This window comes from Quercus robur, chromosome 4, assembly GCF_932294415.1.
Source record: "Quercus robur chromosome 4, dhQueRobu3.1, whole genome shotgun sequence".
In the NCBI taxonomy this organism is placed as follows: Eukaryota; Viridiplantae; Streptophyta; class Magnoliopsida; order Fagales; family Fagaceae; genus Quercus; species Quercus robur.
In genome coordinates, this window is record NC_065537.1 from 46,084,152 (window position 1) to 46,103,974 (window position 19,823).

The 19,823-nt window shown below is 31.0% G+C and overlaps 1 protein-coding gene across 1 annotated transcript in view; it reads left to right on the plus strand.

Annotated features, from left to right (window-relative positions):
* The first annotated feature begins 18,278 nt into the window (after positions 1 to 18,278).
* The window catches only part of LOC126722286 (ankyrin repeat-containing protein ITN1-like), a 135,946-nt gene continuing 134,401 nt past the window's right edge, over positions 18,279 to 19,823 (plus strand). The window contains exon 1 of the mRNA XM_050425444.1: positions 18,279 to 18,364. The gene's annotated coding sequence lies outside the window, so the exon portion shown is untranslated. The remainder of the gene's footprint in view (positions 18,365 to 19,823) is intronic.

Consider the following 19,823-nt stretch of genomic DNA (forward strand, 5'->3'; position numbering starts at 1 on the left):
TTTGTTTCTACATTAATATAATTTGCTCTCTGCACATTATGTTTACTGCATATTCAAATCTGTTTACTGCATTCATCAAATATGTTTTTTGCATTAATTAAAACTATTAATTGTTTTCTCTTAAAAATTGTTTGTTGTTTTCTGCATAAACTGTTTCTAGGATTTTGTAAAAAACTATTTTCTGTTCAGCATTATTTAAAAAATTGTTCACTCTTTTTTCTACATAAATTATTCTCTGTTCACTGTTTTCTCATAAAACACCTAATGAAATCATGTTTTCTAAATTTAAAAGCCAAATCTGAATGCTTTTTCATGTTTGAATTTCACAATAATCGAATCTATTTTTCTGCATTGATAAAATCTGTTTCTACATTAATAAAATTTGCTCTTTGCACATCATGTTTACTGAATATTCAAATCTGCTTACTATATTCATAAAATCTGTTTTTTGCGTTAATTAAATTTGTTCATTGTTTTCTCATAAAAATGTAAATTGTTTTCTACGTAAACTATTTCTAGGATTTTGCATAAAATTATTTTCTATTCATCATTATTTAAAAAACTGTTCACTCTCTTTTCTGCATAAATTAATTTCAGTTTACTATTTAAAAAACTGTTCACTATTTTCTCATAAAACACCTAGTGAAATCGTGTTTTCTAAATTTAAACGCCAAATTTTAATGCTTTTTCGTGTTTGAATTTCACAATAATCGAATCTATTTTTTTGCATTGTTAAAATCTATTTCTACATTAATATATTTTGTTCTTTGCACACCATGTTTACTGTATATTCAAATTTGCTTACTACAATCATAAAATCTATTTTCTGCATTAATTAAAATTGTTAATTGTTTTCTCGTAAAAATGTAAACTGTTTTCTGCATAAACTTTTTCTAGGATTTTGCATAAAATTATTTTCTATTTAGTATTATTTAAAAAATTGTTCACTCTCTTTTCTGCATAAATTATATTTTGTTCACTATTTAAAAAATTGTTCACTGTTTTCTCATAAAACACCTAGTGAAATCGTGTTTTCTAAATTTAAACTCCAAATCTAAATGCTTTTTCTTTGAATTTCACAATAATCAAATATATTTTTCTACATTGATAAAATCTGTTTCTACATTAATATAATTTGCTCTATGCACATCATGTAAACTGTATATTCAAATCTGCTTACTGCATTCATAAAATTTGTTTTTGCATTAATTAAAACTGTTCATTGTTTTCTCATAAAAATTGTTCACTATTTTCTGCATAAACTATTTCTAGGATTTTGCATAAAATTATTTTCTATTTAGCATTATTTAAAAAATTGTTCACTCTCTTTTCTGTATAAATTATTCTCTATTCACTATGTAAAAAATTGTTCATTGTTTTCTCATAAAACACCTGGTGAAATCATGTTTTCTAAATTTAAACGCCAAATCTGAATGCTTTTTCGTGTTTGAATTTCACAATAATCGGATTTATTTTTCTACAATGATAAAATTCTTTCGTACATTAATAAAATTTGCTCTCTGCACATCATGTTTACTGCATATTCAAATCTGCTTACTGCATTCATAAAATATGTTTTCTACATTAATTAAAACTATTCATTGTTTTCTCACAAAAATTGTTTGCTGTTTTCTGCATAAATTATTTCTAGAATTTTGCATAAAATTATTTGCTGTTCGGCATTATTTAAAAAATTGTTCACTCTCTTTTTTGCATAAATTATTCTCTATTCACTGTATAAATTGTTCACTGTTTTTTGATAAAACACCTAGTGAAATCGTGTTTTCTAAATTTAAACGCCAAATCTGAATGGTTTTTCGTGTTTGAATTTCACAATAATCAGATCTTTTTTACTGCATTGATAAAATTTGTTTCTACATTATTAAAATTTGCTCTCTGCACATTATGTTTACTGCATATTCAAATCTGCTTACTGCATTCATAAAATATGTTTTCTGCGTTAATTTAAACTATTCATTGTTTTCTCATAAAAATTGTTCGTTGTTTTCTGCATAAACTATTTCTAGGATTTTGCATAAAATTATTTTCTATTCAACATTATTTAAAAAATTGTTCACTCTTATTTCTGCATAAATTATTCTCTGTTCACTGCATAAATTGTTCACTGTTTTCTCATAAAACACCTAGTGAAATTGTGCTTTCTAAATTTAAACTCCAAATCTGAATGCTTTTTCGTATTTGAATTTCACAATAATCGGATCTATTTTTCTTCATTGATAAAATTCTTTTCTACATTAATAAAATTTGCTCTCTGCACATTATGTTTACTGCATATTCAAATCTTCTTACTACATTCATAAAATATGTTTTCTGCATTAATTGAAACTATTCATTGTTTTCTCATAAAAATTGTTCACTGTTTTTTGCATAACTTGTTTTTAGCGTTGGCACAGTTATTGCACTTAAATGGTTTTTGAGTTTTTTAAAATATGTAACCATATGAATAATGGACAAGCTCCATGAAGGAAAAATGAATGATTCGTATAAATCACCTTATGGTAAATGCCTCGAATAATTCGAATTTGTAAAAAAGTTCTAATTAGTTGAATGTAGAAATTCGGTAAAAATCGATGGGAAATCAAAGAACGTACCAAATTGTGAAGGTGTATATAATATGTATAGATAGTCTAGACTTGTTGAGAAATTTGACTTCGTTCAAAGTACAAAATAATGAAAATTCAATGGAAAAGAATGTACATTAGTTGTACAGATCATATGAATTTGTTTAAAAATTTGAATTTATTGAATGTAAAAAACCTTGAAAACTCTAGGAAAAATTGTGTACATTCGATGTACAGATAGTACGAATTTGTTGAAAAATTCAAATTCGTTGATTGTGTAAAATTGTGAAAATTCAAATGAAAATTGAAGAACATACCAAAATGAGTAAACTCAATGGAAAATTAATTACATTAGATGTACAGATCGTCCAAATTTGTTTCCAAATTTGAAGTCAACAAATGTACAAAATCATGAAAATGCAATTTAAAACTGTGTACTAATGTACTAATCATCCTAGTCAGGGCTCAATAGTGTCGAGCTGTTGAGCAGCACATCTAGAATTGTTTATTATCTTTGGTCATTTTCAAGGATGCTAGTCAAAACGCTCTTCCCATAATTTGTGACTACTGGTTAGAAGTAATAGCACAAGGGTACTTCTAGTCAGGGCTCAACAGTGCCGAGCAGTTTATTATCTTTGGTCATTTTCAAGGGTGCTAGTCAAAACACTCTTCCCATAATCCGTAACTACTGGTTAGAAATAATAGCACATGGTAAAGCCATCTTGAACCTTGAAACTGAGCTTTCAAACAATCACATCTCATAAATATGTACATTAAAAGCATCGCTTTGCTCTTAGAACCATCACTCTTACAAATTAAGCAGCCCCACAGCCTGAAACATTGAAATATCTCTTGTAATTGTAGCCAATTACTGTTATGCTTCAGATTTTGAATACATATTTACTCAATTGTTCGATCAAATATCGTGGTCATATACGTTTGATTATGGGAGCTAATGGTGGACACAACTCACCCCAAAAATTGGAGCATAAACTTTCCAGGGATGCTCTGCATCCTTGAAAACGGTGCATTGCAAAGGGTTGCATATCTGTGTATTCACGTGGTGAGTCCTTGCTTTAGGAGCCATATGGTTTTTTTGTGAAAGAGTGGTTGGTCTGTGTGGTTTGGATGAGTCTGTATGTATTGAATCTATTAAATTTTGCTACAAGTAATGTACAATAAATCTAATTTGCGTGATAAGTGTTATGTGTGTAACATTTCAAATTACACAAACAGAATATTGAAAACATCAACATATCTAACTGGAGGCATTTCACTTCCTAAGGTGTTTCCTACATTACAAAGCAGAGGACATTGTCCAACCAAAGCACAAGAATCATATGTAGCAACAAAGAATAACAAGGAAAAAATGAGCAAGTGATTTCATATAAACTTAGCCAAAACTAATGAACAGTTAATATTTAGATTTGCAAAAGTTAAATGTACATAATCATCAGTTGTCAGACATTAACAACAACATTTTGTATTGCACAGAACGTGTAGACATTAACAACAATGTCTAATGTTCGTATATAGAAATTTTTGGAAATCATCATTGCTTGAATCTGAGAAATCTGAAATATCTCTTTCATCGTCTAATGTAGTAGCTTCATTAATAGACTTGATGGCTCGCTCTTGCACCTTCTCCTTTAGATGCTTCCTAGCTTTTTGGATTGCATGAAAATGGTCTACTCACCTTTGCATTTGATTGTTCTTAGCTGAGCATGCCTTAGGAACTAGAAACTCATGCCATCGACAATACACCTCTAACTCACACCTCTTCTCGTATAGGGTTGACCATAGTGGTTCTGCTACGGTGAACTCTATTGTGGTGGTATCTATACTTAGTTTTGTAGGTTTGCCAACCATGATGTGCCCAACGCTTCCAAGACTCTTCTACGTGTATATTGGCATATTAAGGAAATCTCTCTTCTTTCCAACCCATTTCCCTCGATAGTGGTTTGTGTATGTCTATAGTTGTTGATTTGTTAGAATTTGTGATAATCCATTCGTTGAAGTAGATCTAAACTTGTTTCGCATTGTATGATTTGATGTTGAGGCGTTGCGGCTCATAGCTTAGTCAATCTACGAAGTTAGTGGGGTAGAAATAAGATCATTATTGTGGTGCATTTATAACCCCATTTCATGTTCCAAGCATTATAATTTTAGTTAGTAGGGCTTGTCATGTCAATACAGGCTAGAAAAACACTACATGAATAGGATTTTAAATGTTCCCAATGTCACAGTGAGATTTGAATATGTGGGCGGTAGTTGCAGTGTTCTTGAACAGAGCATCATATTTAATTGACACAGTGCTATGTCCTTGGCACTAGGGTATGATTATTCATATATTTAAGTATTGACATGAAAGTGGATGATGTGACTGGACAGTGTGTGAAATCGTGTCGAGCTGTTGAGCAACACGTGTGAAATAGTGGTGTTTGTTGGCGCATGTGGTTCGTATGACTACAATTGGTGCTACAGTAGCGGGCTGGTGACGTGTCTTCAAAAAACTACTCATGCCATAGTTGGTGCTACATCATGTTCACTATTTTCTCATAAAAATTGTTCACTGTTTTCTGCATAAACTATTTTTAGCATTCTACATAAAATTATTTTTTGTTTAGCATTATTTGAAAAATTGTTCACTATTTTTTCTGCATAAATTATTCACTGTTCATTAGGTGTTTTATGATCCGGATGCTCTAATACCAATGACTACCAAGGAGAGAGCACAACAATAATATGGAAGCATAAACAATGATAAAATAGATAATAAAGAAGTAAATAGCAAAATAGATATATTCAAAATAAGGTTAAAATGGAGTATGAAATATGAAAATAGAAACTAGTAAAATCTTATTTGAATAAAAACTTCAGTCTTTGATAAACTTGAAAACAAACTGCTGTCTTTGATACAAGCTTGAAAATAAAACCGTCTGAAGAGAAAGGTTACAAGATTACAAGAGGGGGAGAAAGTACAAAAGTCTTTCTGAGGGAGAGGGAAGGCTATTACAAAAGGCCTTCTAGAACTTGGAACTTAAAAGCTTAGAATCTTAGAAACTTGTCTTCTGTCTTCATATTTTGTTTCTTTTATAGGTGAAATGAACCATGGTAAAGTAACCTAAGTAGGTAAATTTAACTCAAGTTAATCTGTTGGTGGTATGGAAATTAGTACTGATGAGTAGTGGTCTGTTTGCGTTTGTCTGGGAATCTTTCGATTATTGTGAAATTCAAACACGAAAAAGCATTCAGATTTGGCGTTTAAATTTAGAAAACATGATTTCACTAGGTGATTTATGAGAAAATAGTGAACAATTTATGCAGTGAACAAAGAATAATTTATGCAAAAAAGAGAGTGAACAATTTTTTAAATAATACTGAACAGAAAATAATTTTATGCAAAATCCTAGAAACAGTTTATGTAGAAAACAGTGAACAATTTTTATGAGAAATCAATGAATAGTTTTAATTAATGTAGAAAACAGATTTTATGAATGCAGTAAGCAGATTTGAATATACAACAAACATGATGTGTAGAGAGCAAATTTTATTAATGTAGAAACAGATTTTATCAATGCAGATAGATTCGATTATTGTGAAATTCAAAAATCAAAAAGTATTCAGATTTGGCTTTTAAATTTAGAAAACACAATTTCACTAGGTGTTTTATAAGAAAGCAATGAACAATTTTTTAAATAGTGAATATAAATAATGTACGCAAAAAAGAGAGTGAACAATTTTTTAAATAATGCTGAACATAAAATAATTTTATGCAGAATGCTAGAAATAGTTTAAGCAGAAAACAATGAACAATTTTTATGAGAAAACAATGAACAGTTTTAGTTAATGCAGAAAATAGATTTTATGAATGCAGTAAGTAGATTCGAATATACAGTAAACATGATGTGCGTACTCTTGGAGTATTCAATAATTTTCCATGTATGTATGTATGTATGTATGAATAATTTATCTTTTGCCTTTTTTCTACCTTTGCCCTTCTAATAAAATGGTTTCTTCAAACTAGACGCATTTGGAATTATGTTATGTATATAGCTAAAATAAATCACTAGAAAAATGTAGTGTTCTTTCCATATGTTAAAAAAGCCTATAAAAAAGGTTATAGGTATATCACATATAAAATTATTATTTTGAAGACAACATTTAAATTAACAAAAATAAAAATGAAATTTTTTTTTTTGAAACAAAATAAGCATTAACATCAACATATATAGAAACATGAGAATAATTTTGTACTCATGAATATCTTTGTTTTGTAAAAATACAAACATTAGAAGACATGAAATTTATTCCATCAACATTTGAATATATTATTCTTTTTTAAAAATTGATAGGCCTCTTTGGGATTTTATTTGAATATTTTATGACATCAAGATATGAGAGGAAATAGTTTTTTCTATATTTGGCTATTTTGACCAGGGGCGGCTCTACCCTTTGTTCAGAGGTTCAAATGAATCCCATGACTTCAATATATATATATATATATATATGTATTTATAATAATTTTTTTGTTAGTTTAATACTTTAATTTATTCTTAAAAATATTTTTGCACACCCTAACTTAAATCTTATACACTCTTATTACAAATATTGCCAACTCTAAGAGTATAAGTGTTTGTGAACTGTAAGTGTAACTCTTTACTATAAATTTATATTATATGTGTGTGAGTGTGTCTAATATTAATTGTGTGCATTACTTTTTGTTATAATGTTATTTGTGTGAATAATGTGTGTGTGGATATTTGTGTGTAAAGTAGAAATATAATATAATGTAATATAATATAATTTAATAATTAGGAAATAGAAAGGGTTTATTACATGTATGTGTATTGTTATCACGTTATAATAACTTTTTGTTATAAAGTCAGAAAAATTCAAGGAGAAAAATTGTAAAGTTAGTGATTGTTCAAGAATTTAATTGGTTAAGTAGACACGTAATGTATTATTTTATGGATGAATGAGTGTGGTTGTGTGCGTCAATAATTAATACAAAGCCAATGAGTTAAATTTATTCATTTAATTTAAAATATTTTTACAAAAATAGTGACAAATTAATAGATAAAAAGAACAACTTATTTTTATGTTTATGTTTATTTGCTGATTATCCAAAAAAAAAAAAAATATTAAGGAATAGTTTTATGCAAAATGCCAGAAATAATGCTGAACAAAAATAATGCTGAACCAAAAAAAAAAAACTAATTTTAAATAGTGAACAGAAAATAATTTATGCAGAAAAGAGAGTGAACAATTTTTTAAATAATGCTGAATAAAAAATAATTTTATGCAGAATGCTAGAAATAGTTTATGCAGAAAACAGTGAACAATTTTTATGAGAAAACAATGAAAAATTTAATTAATGCAGAAAATAGATTTTATGAATGTAGTAAGCAGGTTTGAATATATAGTAAACACGATGTGTAGAGAGCAAATTTTATTAATGTAGAAACAGATTTGATCAATGCAGAAAAACATATTCGATTATTGTGAAATTTAAACATGAAAAAGCATAAAAATTTGGCTTTTAAAAGCATACAGATATGGTTTTTAAATTTAGAGAACGCAATTGTAGGAGGTGTTTTATGAGAAAACAGTGAACATAAAATAATTTATGCAGAAAAGAGAGTGAACAATTTTGTAAATAATGCTGAATAGAAAATAATTTTATGCAGAATGTTAGAAATAATTTTATGCTACTTATTTTTATGTTTATGTTTATTTGTTGATTATCCCAAAAAAAAAAAAAAAATTTACAAGGAACTCGAGTTTACCAAGCTCGAGTTCCATATTACTTATTTAGATGTTTATGTTTATTTTTCAGTTATCCAAAAAAAAAATAAATTGTAAGGAACTCGAGCTTGGTGAGCTCGAGTACCTTAGACAAACAATACCGATCATTTTATTTACAAAGAACTCGAGCTTGGTATGCTTGAGTTTCAACTGAACTCGAGTTTACCAAGCTTGAGTACCACATTATTTTTTTTATTGCACAAATTCCAGGTCAATAGCACCACAGCGGAATGAAACTAGGAACTCGAGTACCATTTAGAACTCGAGTTTAGTGAGCTCAAGTACATAAAAAGTGATAGATTCCCATTTAGTTCGGAAACAGTGTTTTTTTGCTACAAATGTCTGAAAATGGTGGTATTTGGCCATTTTCACCACTATGTCTCATATTCCGGCTAAAAGCTTCTACATCCTTCATCTGCAAAATGGGAGCAATATTACGGTACATTTGCAGCAAAAATTCAAGTATTCTTTCCACTTCCTTCATCTTGTTAGTAATGTTATGAGAAGTGAGAACATCGTATAATTGAAAGAAATTCTCCATTCTCATAACATTAGAAGAAGTTCTCATGACATCACTGACAAGATGAAGGAAGTGGAAAGAATGCTTGAACTTTTGCCGTAAATGTACCATCATATTACTCCCATTTTGCCGATGAACGATGTAGAAGTTTTTAGCAAAAATATGAGAGATAGAAGGATCGTTGAATGGGAGGAGAAGTGCGCATTGTTGGGCAGTTGATATTGAATTGAATTTTAATGAGATAAGAATTTGTAAAGGTATATAGAGGATAAGAATTTGCCTTATAACTTGTTTGGATGGAGGGGGAGTAAAGGGAGGGAGAGTAAGTTAAATTACTTTATTTGGATGTTTTTTAAGGGAGGAGGGGGAGGGATTTGGAAGGGTTTGGAGGGGTTCTAACTACTTCTAACCCCTCATTTTTAATTCCCCCAAATTGGAGAGTTTTGGAGAGAGAGTAGAGCATAAAAATGCTTGATTAAATGAATTACCAAATTTACCCTTACCATATTAACAAAATTACAAACTATTGAAAAACTAATTATTCTCCTCCCCCTTACTTAATTTTAAAAACATTGAAATAAGGTGGAGAATAACCATTCTTCTCTGCTCTACTCTCCTCTCCTCTACTCTCCTCTCCCTCCAAACTTCCAAACATAGCATTAGAGTGATAACTTTTTGTTTTCAGTAAGTTCTTGTTACAAGGAAATAGATTTAGGCAAGTCTTTTTCTTGGCCCTTAAATTTAATTCTTGACTAGTGTTTTGAATTTGCTTAAAAATGAGAGGAATGGGAGAGTTTTTCAATGGGAGGGAAGCCGGACTCATAACTTTTATAGTATTATACTAGCTTTTGAGCACACACTCATGCGCGTGCTTCGAGGATTATCACACTCCTAAGTATTTTTGTGACTGAAAAATGTAGTAATTCTAAGTTATAATTGGTACAAATTATTAAATTTTATCCAAAAAATAAAAGAGCCTCTCACGCGCGTGCTCAGAGGCTAGTTTACTTAATTAACTTGAATCAATGCACTTTTTTGGTGCATTACTAAAATTAATTTTTACCTTTTAGTCTTTAACCCATGCAATCTTGATACAATTCATTATCAATATTTACTTTGCATAGTTGTACTGGACAAATTAATATTTCATAGATAAAATTAAATTTTGTATTCAATACAATTTCATTTGCAAAGTGCTATCGCATCTCTTGACTTAGCTATTGAAATAATCTCCTCTTATACATAACACATGGAATATTACTTTAAAAATTCACTTGGATGCAAATTCACTCGGATGCAAATGCGTTTGGTTGCAAGCTCACCTGGAATATTACTTTAATGACTTAGCTATTGAAATTATCTCCTCTCATACATAACACTTGGAATATTACTTTACAAATTCACTTGGATGCAAATTCACTTGGATGCAAATGAGTTTTGGATGCAAATTCACTTAGAATATTACTTTAAAAATTAAATTGCTAGTTTTCAAATAAGTTACTTTTCCTTAATCAATCTATTCTTTAATGCAGATTTTATTTTAGGAAATGGTTTTGTTCCAAATCGAATTGGTAGAATTTTTCTCAAACTCACTATGTGGCAATTGAAAAAAATTATCCATGTATAATTTTATTTATATGACTATTTTAATGAATCGTGTGATTTATTTAAATAATATATATGGATAGCATTTTCACATGTTTTATGTACTTTTTGTGAGTCTCACATTATTCTTTATCTCAACTTTATTTCAAATAGTTTATGTTTCAATTTTTTGGAAATAAGCCAGTTTTTTTTTTTTTTTTTTTTTTTGGTCTCATATAAGCAAATAAACTATATGTCCGAAATAAGTAATTCTCAAACAGACACTATAAAATAATTTTTTTTTTTAAAACTATTGTACCTTTCATGATTAACTTCCTAAATCTCTCAAAAAAAAAATTAATAAAAAACTTCCTAACCCTCTACACGTGAAGAATTATCCTATGCAATTGTGTATTACCACCCAAATCCAAGTTTTCAACAACTCCATCTGAGGGGGAAAAAAGAAGATGCATTTAGTTGGTAATCTAGTGGAGCCCCAACAATATTGACAAATTCATATTGAAAGAAAAAATTTTGGGGTCCCAAGCATGTTGCCTTATTTTGAAAATTGAAATATATACACAGTTACAACTTATAACTTATACATCACAATCGTTCTTCTTAATCTTCTAGATCAACCTGCTGGAAAATTTATTAAAAAAACTTATAAATAAAGAATATAATTCAACAACAATAGATGAAGATATAAAAATAAAAAAGTATATGTCTCATACTCCTTTGCATTCATCTAGGCTCTTTAATAAAGGCTTATGTAATCTAATCACTCAATGGTAATCTCTTCCAAAATGCGTCTTCTCTCTATCAAAATACATAAATAAAAAAAACCTTTAAAAAAATTATATCAATATGACTCATGAAATATTAAAAAAAAAATTTGAAAATGAAATTAAAAGTAAGAGAGTGTGAGAGGAAAGAGAGTTACCTAATTGTGATTTGTGAGAGGGTGGATTAACTATAGAGTACCATTTAATCTCTTTCAAAATGTGTCTTCTACCTATCAAAATGTATCAATAAAAAATATCCTCCAGTGTTAGAAATATTGAATGCAATAGTATTGTATTTCTCAAATGAAAGAATATACATGAGTGCAGTACAAGTAAGAGTGTAGTACAAGAATGTGTACTATATAAGTACAAGTAAAAGTGTAGTACAAGAATGTGTGCTATACAAGTAATCTAGTTGGGCCTAAAACCCATAACACTATACACGTTAACAGCCCCCCTCAAACTCAAGGTGGATGTGAGACCAACTTAAGGTTGTCAACTAAAGTACGAAGGTGTCCTTTAGGATGTGACTTAGTGAAGATATCTGCAAGTTGATCTTTAAAGGAGACTGAGATTAGCTTGAGAGCACCATGGATAAGATGATAACGGATAAAATGACAATCGATCTCGATGTGTTTAGTCCGTTCATGGAAGACATCATTGTGAGCAATATGAATGGTACTCTGGTTGTCACAATAAAGAGGAGCAGCAGAGGATATAGACACACCTAAGTCTTTGAGAAGCCATCGTAGCCAAAGGAGCTCAGATGTGGTATCAGCAAGGGCACAATATTCTACTTCAGTATTAGAGCGGGCTACATGGGTTTGTTTCTTACTTAAACCAAGAAATCAGAGAAGAACCAAGAAGAAAACAATAAATAGTGGTGGACTTGCGATCAGTGGGATCTCCTACTTAATCAGCATCAGAAAATGCATGGAGAATAAGAGGAGACTAAGCAGAGTAGAAAAGACCATGGAAGAGAGTGCCCTTCAGCTATAGAAGAATGCACAGAACAATAGCATAGTGAGTCGATCGTGAAGCAGACAGATACTGGCTCACCTAGTGAACAGCATAGGAAATGTGATAGTGAGATAAACTAGGCTGCCAATCAAGCGTCTGTAAAGAGAGGGATTAGACAATGGTTTCCCCCCTGAGGGAGTCAGATGTGCATTAAGCTTAATTGGAGTGTCAACAGTCTTGCTATCAGTGAGTCCAGCTCGAGACAAGAGTTCAGAGGCATACTTGGCTTGAGTAATATAAAATCCATCTGTAGAATGAGTGATTTCAAGACCTAAGAAGTAGCTGAGATGTCCAAGATCTTTTATCTCAAATTGCTGACTGAGAAAATCCTTGAATTCTTGAATGCCATTGAAGTCATCATCAGTTATGATCATATCATCCACATACAAAAGAAGTAAAATAGTGCCTTTATCAGTGCAACGAAGAAATAAGAAATGCATTTTTGACATCCATTTGAAAAAGATCCCATTTACTGGTAGCAGCAACAACTAAGAGGGCACGAATAGATGAGATACGAGCAATCGGAGCAAAGGTCTCTTCATAATCAATCCCATACTCCTGTGTAAAACCTTTTGCAACGAGACGAGCGCTCAATGGACCCATCAGAGCTAGTCTTAATCTTGTAGATCCACTTACAACCAACCACAGATTTCCCAGGGGGGAGTGTCACCAAATCCCAAGTATAGTTTTTAGATAATACATCAAGTTCCTCTTTCATTGCAATCTGCCATAAAGGGTTAGTGGAAGCCTCACGATAAGTGTGAGGCTCGTGTAGTGTAGTAAGGACAGTGTAACAATGATAGTCAAGTAAATGTGCAAGAATGGATCTTACCCGAGTTGAGTGATAAGGTGGAATGTCTTGTGCAAGATCTTCAGGTGGAGTAGGAGTAGGGGACCCAAGCTTAGGGTTGGGGTTAGGTAGCTCGTCTTCGACCTGTTCATTAAAGGGTGAACTAGGAAATGGATCAATGATATCTAGTGGTTGGACAGAGAAGTCTACAGGAGAATCAAGAGCAACTATAGGAGGATTAAGAGCAGCTATAAAAGGAATATGTGTCTCATCTAGAAAAAGATCTAAGACAGAGGAGGAAGATAGGGAGGCACAGAAGTGAGAGAGCTCGACAAAGAGGCGATGTTCCCAAAAGACAAAATTGCTGGAGATACGAAGACGATGAGAGATAGGATCATAACACTGATACCCCTTTTGAGTTTCGCCATAGCCAAGTAAACAACAAAGCCTTGACCAAGACTCAAGTTTGTTATGCTCATGTGGCTAAAGAAGAACGAAACAAGCAGAACCGAAGGAGCGAAGGTGGTGATAGTCTGGAGGTGACCCAAAAAGGCGCTCATATGGAGTTTTATTTTGGATAATAGGACTTGGAATGCGATTAATAGTATGAACAACATGAAGAGCAGCTTCGTCCCAAAAAAGAGCAGGAACTTTGGTAGAGAGAAGGAGAGCACAAACAGTGTCAAGAATATGACGAAGTTTTCGTTCGGCTCTACCATTTTGCTGAGAGGTACTTGGAAAAGTTAGTTGATGAATAGTGCCATAGGAATGCAAAACAGCTTGGAAAGCATATTGAGTGTACTCAAGAGCATTATCAGATCGAAAAATTTTGATGTGTTTGGAAAATTTAGTTTCAACCATTTTTGCAAAATTAGAATATAATTGCAATAATTCAGAACAATGTTTTATATTAAAAAGCTAGTTATAGCGAGAGTAATCATCAACAAAGACAACAAAATATCGAGACCCACCAATACTAGAGACAGAGGAAGGCCCCCAAACATCAGAATGAATAAGCTCAAAGATATTAATGGATATTGATTCACTAATATTGAAAGCCAAAGCTGGTTTTTTTCTTAACTGACACGAGACACAATCAAAATTTTCTATAGACACTGAACCTAACAAACCTCTAGAAGCCAATTGTTGTATGCGAGAAGAAGATGCGTGACCAAGGCGAGCATGCCAAAGTGCAAGGGAAGGAACAGAAGAAATTGTAGCAGCTGTAGCAACAGAAACAGGAGCAACAAGTGGAAGATGAAGGTTATCTACGGGAATCATATGCCCAACTTTGGGACCGATCCCAAGCTCCTGTCCTGTCCTTGGATCTTGCACAATACACCTAGAAAAATTAAAGATAATGCGATAACCCAACTCAGCTAATTGTCCCACAGAGAATAAATTGTAAGAAAGGTCAGGAACATTAAAGACCCCAAGAACAGAGAGGTTAGAGGTCGAAACGGAATCTATATTATGACTAGACATTGTGGAACCATTTGCTATGCGAATATTAAGAGGGTGTGGTATAAGTTTAAGTTCAGAAAATAAAGACGAGTGAGGTGTCATGTGATTGCAACAAGCAGAATCCATAAGCCAAGAGGTAGGAGACATACCAGATAAAGCTGAAAGAGAAGAGGAATAAGATGCATTACCAACCATACGAATGACATTAGTGATGATGTTTATAAGGTCATCTCTGGAAATGGTGAAAGTGGATCCAGAAGACTAAAACTATGTAGAGACTAGAGCCATTGGTTGGACACTCTCAGTGTTAACAACAGTAATAGCAGAAATTGAAACAGCTGATTTGTTGCGATGATAGCAAGTCTCAATACTGTGGCCAAAACGTTTACAAAAATTGCAAAAACGTTTACTAGATTGTTGGCAACGATTGTTGCAAAAGGAAGAAGCCTTGTCCTTATTCTTCATTTAGAAGCAAAATATGCAAAAATGGACTGCAAAAATGAAATCTACACGAAAAACTGGGTAAGAAGCACCTGAACTGCAAAAAGTCAACATTGAGAAAAAGTCAATGGTCAACCTTACGAAAGCCAACAATCAAACCCTCAGAAGTCTAACAATGACGTTAACGGTTGACGCAAGCAAGTGACGTTAGCAATGACGCAACTAGGTCTGATATGGATGACGTCAGCGGGAGGGTTGCGGCGTGTGAGGGGTGGGTTTCCTGAAGATGCGGAGCGTGGGAGCGCGTGAGGAAAAACCTAAATGTGCAGTGGCGCGTGGGGCGTATGAGTTGCGGATCAGAACTTTTGAGCGGCGCGTGGTGGAGCGTGCAGTCTCCGATGGCATCGAGGCTTCCACGAGTGTGTAGATCGGCACAAGACGATCTCAGTGATAGCTTCACAAACGTAATCGGAGCAATATTTGTAGTGGTGATGCAAAGGGCAGTGGTTTGTGCAGTGTGAAACTCCTTAACGATGACGATTGTAAGTCCGGAACCCAAGGACAACTACTGGAAGATGTCGGAGGTTCAACATTGAGAGGTTGCGGTGGCTGCTGTGATGGCGGAAGCGATGTTAAGAATGGAGTCACACTAATAAAGACAAGACTACTAAGAAAAGGTCAAAGCAGTGGCTCTGATACCATGTTAGAAATACTAAATGCAATAGTATTATATTTCTCAAATGAAAAAATATACATGAGTGCCTTTATATAGAAGGCATATGAGTGCAGTACAAGTAAGAGTGTAATACAAGATGTGTGCTATACAAGTAATCTAGTTGGGCCTAAAGCCCACAACGCTATACACGTTAACATTCAGAAAAATGCATCAACCAAAAATAACTATAAGAAAATTTTATCAAAAATGACTAAAGAAGAAAAAAACTTGAAAATGAAATTGAAAGTAAGAGAGCGCAAAAGGAGAGAGAGTTACCTAATTGTGATTTGTGAGAGGGTGGATTAACTATGGAGTACCTTTTTTCTCTTTTTTCAAATCAATCAATTTTGGCACTTTCTGTTGAAAAAAAATGATGAATATATATAAATGGAAAATTTTTAGTAGTTATCTTAAATACAAACTACTGAGTTTAGTGGGAGGTGAAAGAGAGGAAAATGGATAAATGGATTAGTAGGATAAAAGAGAGGGAAACGGAGAAGTTTTAATGATTTATTTATTTATTTACTTTTATACGTGATGCAGTGGGTTTTTGGTGGAATGTTTGTTATTATTAGCTAGTAAGAATTTCGGGTTTTCTGAAATTTGGTAGTGTTTGACATTGAGTTTACTTATAAAAAATGCTAAATTTTAGGTACTAAAAAAATGAACATGTAGAAAAAAAATTCCAGATTTTAGGAGTGCTCTGTTTGTCTATTTTACCATATTATTCTTTAGTTTTGTCCCTACTTAAATCTAGGAAAATAGGGGTATTTTGGAACCAAAAAAATCCGATCCAAATAGGGGAAGCCCATTAAATAGTAGTATATATTATATATAACTCAAACATAAAACATGTCTCTAACATAATTTAACATATGTTTTTTTTTTTTGATACATAATCAAAATATTTACATTAAATTAGTTTTTAATTTATACGGTTAAATATTTTTTATCTAGTCATTTGTAAATTGTGAACTATCTATTAAGTCATATTGATAAGGATTAATATTCTTTTAACATTTTAGATCAAAACTTTTTGTTAAATAAATTTGAAATTAAACAATTAGAGTATATTAATATTTTTAAAAATTATGAAACATATAAAAATTTAATCAATTTTAAAATAATGCAAATCTTAAACTTCACTTTATAATAAAGGCATAAACATATACAAGTTAAATAAGAGAAATATAACATTAGTATAAATTAATGAAATACCTTATTTTCATAGATGACAAATGCAGTAAGAATCTCAAACTCCTACCCACAAAATTCACAAATTTTATTTTTTTCTAAATTAAAATAAGAAAAACATAGTGTTCAAATCACTAAATCTCCAAATGCAAAATAAATAAATTAATTTTGGGTAAACTACATTTTTTTTTTTTTGATTGGGGTAAACTACATATTTGGTCCCTATCTTTTATAGCATATTTCAATTTGATCCCTAACCTTTCAATTGTGTCAATTTAGCCCTTAACCTTTCAATATCATATCAAAAAAAAAAAAAAAAAAAAGATTGATTTATCTTTCTATTTCTAGGAATAAATTTCCTTAATATGCTTTGGTTTAATGAGATACTAATATATATACATTTTTTTTGAGAAAATAATGAGATACTAATATTATAAGAGTAATAAGTATAGAAAATATTTCATTAGTCATTTATATAAACTTATATATTTTTAGGAATATATGTGTTGAATGCATTTTGAATTTTGATTTGATCAGCTATGTATGGTAATAATAAGAGGGAAATAATAATGTAGTATCATTTAGATAATTGTGGTATATCTTTTTTCTTCAAAATAACAATGTTTTGAAGTAAAATATTTTCAAACGTAAATTATTTTACATGTAAAAATTTTTCAGTAAAATTATTTTAAGTGTTTGATATGACATGTAAAATTTTTCAAGTAAACCCCCACCAAAGCCACTAGTGCTGGAGGTTCGATGACCAAACTATAGGGACTAGCATATGAAAATGGTGGCTCCAACAACACTTGAAAATAAGAAAATACTTTCAAAAAATATTTTACTTCAAAACAAACAGAGTGATAAAATAGTACACATGGTAATCATGTAGAATACTTATTTGGAACAACCTAAGCTTTTAAGTCCCAAATTTTATTATATAACTAGATAATTTTCTGTGCGATGCGCGAATACTTTGCAAATTCATTTGAAATAATTTTTATGCTATTTAAAACCTATTTTTAATACTCATTTTGTTGTATAATATTTATGTTTTACCACAATATTGTTGAATGCATTGAAACTCAATTTTCTTAAATCATATTTTATATATAAAAAAATTGTTATAGAATTGGTTTTCGAATATTGAGTAAAATTGCTCTACTAATCTCAATTTTTGAGGTTGGAACAGCCAAGATTTTTGGAGATTTCTAGGAGACTAACATATTATAATAGATGTAGACTTTATTTTTTAAATTGATTAAATGATTTTGAAATTTGAAATTTAAAAATTTAAAAATTCAAAGTATAAAATACTTTCATATCAGTGACTCACTATTAATAATCTCTCCTTCTCCTTTCTTTTTAGGTTTTCACACCAATTCTCTCTCAATCTTCAAGAGTTCCTCTTGTCACCTGTTCCTTTCTAGTATCTATACAAGTGCGTGTTTGGATCTTGGGGTAAGTAAGTTAGTAACTCCTCATTGGAAGGTTGAAAATATATGACATCATTCTTGGTTGTGATGCATTTAAGATGTGATGACATGAAGGATTATGAGCGTGTATATATAAAGGAGTAGAAGTGCAAGAGGTTATTAGTATGAAATATTGATCCAAAGAAAATAAAGAGTCAATCCTTATTCTTTAGTAGGAAAAGTCTTAAAAGTAGAGTTTGTGGTGTGTCTTTGTGTTAGAACCTTTGTTTTCCTCTCCATTGTGTGTGTGTGTTTCTCTTAAAAAAAAAAAAAAAAAAAAAACAAAAGTTTCTATATATATATTTTTTCCTTATCTTGTTGTTTTAAAGATTATTTAAATTATCTTCTCAAAGAGAATGCCACATGACAGAACTTCCACATGAGACCTTTGCTTATATGTATTATTAATTATTGATTAAGACCAAAATAATTTATGAAAGGTATTAAAAATTGTAAGCACGTGGCCTAACTAATAAGTCAAGCTCTAACCCATATCGATTAAAACCCATATACTTTATTATTGTTATTAAAAATTGTAAAAGCACATGGCCGAACTAATAGCTATAACCCGACAAAGCCGATTAAAATATATACCTATCATCTTACTTAAAAAAAAAAAAAAAAAAAAAAAAAAGTAAGAAGAATATGATAGTTACAATGCAAATGAGGATTTAAACGTGGATATTTCAGTTGGAAATAAAAAAATGTGGCTACAAGCTCTAAGAAAAAACTAAATTAAATTCAGACTTTCATTTTAAATGTGGGGTACAATTGTGGGGCAAACTCAAGTTATATTACACGATTCAATATTTTATTATTAGATGTGAAATTAAAAAAAAAAAAAAAAATCATTGTTAGATTAGATTAGATGTGAAATTGATCTAAGATTAATAACTAAGTTATATATCAAATGTTTAAATTTCAAACTTCTGTATTTAAAATTGCATATAAAATAGGTTCTTAGATTGAGTAGTAAATAGTATTCTATTGATAACAAACTTGGTATGTGTGTTTAGATTATAAAGAACTTGAATCCAATAGTGAAAATTTTGAAATTTTAATCCAATAAAAAGTTATCGGATAGAGTAACATTGGGTTCAAATCAGACCTTATATATTGTTTGTTTGTTTGTTGAAGGAATAGTGGAATACAGTTGCAAGAAAAACCCTAATATTTTGAATGTGGAGGTACAGGTACAACTGGGATATAAAGAGGAGTTAAAATTTGAGAACGGGGTAGAGCTGGAATAAAAAAAAGAGAAAGAAAGAAAACTTGGATAAAACTAAGAAACTACTACATAAAGGAAAAGAAGCAAGATGGATTCGAACCCAAAGGAAAAAGAGTTTTAACACAATGGAGCCCACCTCTTATGTGAGAGGAGGGAGCATGTAAGAATTACCATTCTTAAAGAAATGAATGAAGAAAACAAGGGAAGACCAGCAACT